Raw genomic sequence first — 5,144 nt, forward strand, 5'->3', positions numbered from 1 at the left:
ACACTCTGCTTAAATCTTTCATTAAATCATAATACTAGTTTGTATAATTATATTTTCTGAAGGGGGTTAGTATGGACAAAATTTTATAAATAAAGTACCATATTTACATGATAATACATATATTCTGGTGGTTGCTTTTAAACTATCCAATAAAAACTTCCCAATAAAGTATAGAATCTGCTTAATTTGAAAGGTTATAGTTTCAGGAAAATGTTCACAACAATGGAATCTCATCAACATGTGTTTTCATCTTTAGGTCTTTTGAGTATTAAAATGAGACAAAACAGTTATATAAGTGTGTATTATATATATATATATATATATACAAATACATGCATACAAGCAGAAAACCATAAATAGTCCTTCTGTGACCCAGTTAAAAATAATTTCAGATAGAATACTGACTGTAAAATCTCCCTGGCATTTAGGAAAAGCTGTTTTTCAAATCTGAGGAAATAAAATATTTTATCAAATATTCTATTGTTAAAGGAAGCAAATACAGAAAACCTATTAGCTCAAGGAAATCAGTGCCCTTTGATGCATAACAAAACCCAAAACTATCTCAACTACCATCAATACTTTCAAAACCAGCATATCAAGCTCGATTTTCTTTAGAATGCTAATTTTTTCACAATAGTAATTCAAAATCCAAGATCCAGATGTCATATATATATGCACACAATTATTGCGCTTCATCTTCAGGACAAGAATGCCAAGTCAGCTTCTCCTCATAAAACAAAATGACAGTCTGAGGACACTTCATATTTGCCTCCTTTGCCAGTACCAAATCAACCTCATCTGAGTCCTTCCATCTGATGAGAAACATTAATTCTCCACTGCTCTCTGCGGCACTGACTATTCGTTCAGGATCAAGGCCTCTGGCAAAGCCCCCTTGGTTTGTCAGCAGCATCTCTTTTCTTCGCTGATTTGCTATCATCATATTTACTGTTAAATATTTCCTTTTTGTGCTATCTTTTACTCTACCAGCTTTTTGAGAATTAAGAAATGCTTCAATTAATTCTGGAAAATCTAAATTTTCTACTGGCTCCTAAGTATTATCAGCATTTCTGAACCCCTTCCCCATCAGGAAATATTCCATCTTCCCATTCGCTACAGTGTGGCCCAACAATTTTTCTACAACAAATCCTTCAGGCTCTGCATCTTTAACTTTTTTTACCATTCCCATTCTGTTTCTTTCCCCTTTTTTGCAATGTAGTTATTTTTGAGGGCATTTTTTTTAAAATCAAAGATTGGAAGAGTTCACCATTCAGATGCTCAGGGCCATGGATCCTGCAGTCTCCTGGGGGAAGGGCATTTTTTATATATGTTTAATGTATGAGTGTTCTGTTTGCATGTATGCTTGCATGTCAGAAGAAGACATCAGACCCCATTATAGATGACTGGGAGCCACCATATTGGGTGGTGTGTTCTTGGATTCAGTTTCCAAATATTTTATGGAGTATTTTTGCATCACTATTCATAAGAGTGATAGGTATGAAGTTCTCTTTTTTGGTGGGTTGTTTGTTTGTATATGTGTGTGTGTGTGTGTGTGTGTGTGTGGTTTAGGTATCAAGGTGAGTGTGCGTTCATAGAATAAGTTTCGTACTGTTCCTTCTGTTTCTATTTTGTGGAATAGTTAGGAGAGAATTGGAGTTAACTCTTCTTTGAAAGTCAAGTAGAATTCTGCACTGAAGCCATCTGTCACAGAGACTGAATCACCAACCAAATATCATGCATGGGCTGTATCTAGACCTCCTACCCATATGTGGCAGAAAGCACTCTTAATTGCTGATATGTCCCTCTAGTCCTTATATCAAGATTCTTATATTTGATATTATGGTTTCAAATTATATTTAGAGCTGGTACAGCACCACAATAACCACACATTCAGACATGGTAACCAAACCAAACCAAACAAAACAACACTAAAAAATCAAAAAAAAAAAAAAAAACTTTCCAAATTTCTGAGCTCCTCCATAAAAGCTTTATTCATATATTTATTCCTGCCTCATTTATGAAAAGAGAGTAGGCTAGGGGCTAGGCTAGACTGTCTGTCTCTCTGTCTTAGAAAGAAATGGTTTCTATTTTCTTTCATATATGTGTAAGGGAGTGCACATTCTATGGCATTCCTGTGGAGATCAGAGGCCAACTCGCACGAGTCAGTTCTCTCCATCATGTCTGTTCTAGGGGTTGAATTCAAGCCATCGTGCTTGGCAGGAAGTATCTACCTACTCAGCCATCTCCCTGCCCTCCTCCCCCTACAGGATCTCATGTAGCCCAGGCTAGCTTTGAACTAACTCCTGATCCTCCTGGCTCTACCTTGGTACAATTACAGGTGTGCATCTTCATGCCTGACCAGATGTCTCTATTCAGAAATAAAATTGATGTCAGTTGAGTAAGAGTACTTTTAGTTGATAAAAGTGGGTGTATTATTATTGAATGAACAGTCATTAAGCAACATATTCTGAAGCTTAAAGCTCACATTATGATGGTGATGTGGAAATTTTGGAGCCTTTGTGTACCCTACTAATGGGAATGGAAAAGAGTACAGCAACTTAAGGAAGTTTGAGAGCCCTCTCTCCCTTTTTCTTTCTGCCTCCTGTCCCCTACCCCTTCACTATGTAGTCCAGCTAACCCTGAACTTATAATTCTGCTGAGTAGTGGGATTAAAGGCATGCTCCATCATGCCTGGCTTTGACAGTTCTTTAGCTGATTGAAAACATTTATAGCATCAGCATTCCTAACAGCAGAAGAGGGATGAAGAGGTCCCTCAGCAGTTGGGAGTTCTGGCAGGGTGTTCTTACAGAGGACCTGAGTTAGGTTCCCAGCACCCAAGTCAGGCAGCTTGCTGTTATCTATAACTCTTGTTCTGACACCTGGCCTCTGCAGGCACATGCATATTCACATGCAGACATCCACCCACTCCATTATAAATAGTTAAAAATAAATCTAAAAAATAATAACAAAAGGGGGTGAAAACTGCCAAAAAGTCCATCATCAGCATCTGATAACTAGAAAAATAAAATATGTACTCATGCAGTGGAATTTTACTCAAAAAGGAAAGGAGGCTGGCCAACAGTGGCTGTGCACACCTCTGATCCCAGCACTCCGGAGGTAGATGCCGATAGAGCACTGTGGGCGGTTAGCCTTGTTTACATATTGAGTTTCAAAACAGCCAGAGCTATATAATAGAGGGACTGTGCCTAAAAAAAACAAAACAAACAAACCCAACAAAACAAGAAATACTCATTAGAATATTTTAGCCCCAGAAATGTATAGTGTTTAAAAACCCAGATATTAAAGTCTGTGTTTATGTGATTGTATTTCTAGGCACACTAAAATCTGTACACCAAAGAAGCTAAGCAAGAAGGAGGACCCTTCTTCAATCAATCCTCATTCATAAAGGCAAATGGCATAGACATCAGAAGAGGGAGAAAACAGGTAATAGGACAGGAGCCTACCACAGAGAGTATCTGAAAGAATATACCCATCAGGGTATTAAAGCAGATGCTGAGACTCACAACCAAACTTTGAGCAGAGTGCAGGGAAACTTCTGAAAGTAGGGGGAGATAGAATGACCTAGAGGGGGCAGGAGCTTCACAAGGAGAGCAACAGAACCAAAATATCTGGGCCTAAATGTCTTTTCTGAGACTGCTCCTAAATGACCTAGAACCCTTGCACAGATGTAACACATGGGAGTTCACTGTCTAAGCGGGTTCCCTAGTAAGGGTAACAGGGGCTGTATATGACCTGATCTCATTGTCTGGCTCTTCGATCACCTCCCCCTAAGGGGGAACAACCTTACCAGACCACAGAGGAAGACAATGTAGACAGTCCTGCTAAGTCCTGATAGGCTAGGGTCACATGGAAGGGGAGGAGGACCTTCCTAATTAGTGGACAGTGGCAGGGGCATGGGAGGAGAAGAGGGAGGGTGGCATTGGGAGGGGATAAAGGAGGGGACTACAGCTGGGATACAAAGTGAGTAAATTGTAATAAAGAAAAAATAATTTAAAAAATTCTTTATTTAGTATGCCCTTGTGCACACGTGCACATGCAGATAAGAGTACAACTTAGGGGTTTTCTCTCCCTCCACCATGTGGCTTCTGAGGACCAGTAGTGCTATAGCATGTGAGTTTGGCCCATTGAGTTTTATGTTGTTGAGTTCAGTTCAGAAAGTGTGAGAGACTCATTTAATTATAGCATTATAGCAGAAGCTAATCTAGCCTAATGTCTTATACTACCAGCACTTTACTTTATTTCAAAATCCAAGGCTTTAGAAAATACCATTGTAGCAAAACAGCACCCCTCTTTCTTCTCCTGTCAGCATCTTTTCACCCCTGGCCTACTTTTTGCTCTCATGTTTCATATATTTAAATAGCTTCATTTATGTGTAAAGAATGAGGACTGGGGATTTAGCTCTGTTGGTAGAGTGCCTTATTAGGATTCATGAAATCCCATCTTTGATAGCAGAACATGAACTGGATGAGGTAGTGCACACCTATATCCCAGAGGCAGAGGCAGAAGGATGAGGGACTCAAGATTATCATGGCTACATACACATATTGAGTTTGAGGATAGTCTGTGCTACATGACACCTTGTCAGAAAGACATTGGAGCTGGGAGGTGTGGTACAGAAAGACCACCAACTTGAGGGCTCCATATCCTTGGAGCCAAATGGTGAAAAGAGAGATCTGACTCTTAGAATTTGTCCTCTGACATTTCCATGCATGATGTAGGTGGGGTCTCCTAAGAGAATAGGGAAGGACAAGGCTCTTCTGCTTTTGTCTACTCCCTTTATTTCTCCAGACTCTGCATGTACCCAGTGCTTGCCTAGTACAGAAAAGGTCCTGAGTTTGATCCCCAGCACCAACGACACAAAACACCTCCGAACATTAGGCTCCAGGAATCTTTCCCTTGTCCTGCTCCAAATCACTTCTGTTACTGACAGACAGCTGACACTTGAGGCACAGTTCACCTTATGGATGACTGTCTGTGGCTGACACCATGTGGGAGGCTGGGATTTCTGCCTCTCCCATCTTACTTTGGTCAGCACCACAGCCATTTGTGATGGTCACAAAGCCTGTGAGTTTCTTTCTTTCTTTCTTTCTTTCTTTCTTTCTTTCTTTCTTTCTTTCTTTCTTTCT

At 39.9% G+C, this 5,144-nt stretch overlaps 1 pseudogene; it reads right to left on the minus strand.

Annotated features, from left to right (window-relative positions):
• Positions 1–855: 855 nt before the first annotated feature.
• Positions 856–1,232, minus strand: LOC129668960 (chromobox protein homolog 3-like; annotated as a pseudogene).
• Positions 1,233–5,144: the final 3,912 nt, after the last annotated feature.

This window comes from Psammomys obesus, unplaced genomic scaffold (assembly GCF_907164565.1).
Source record: "Psammomys obesus unplaced genomic scaffold, mPsaObe1.curated_primary_1811, whole genome shotgun sequence".
Classification (NCBI taxonomy): Eukaryota; Metazoa; Chordata; class Mammalia; order Rodentia; family Muridae; genus Psammomys; species Psammomys obesus.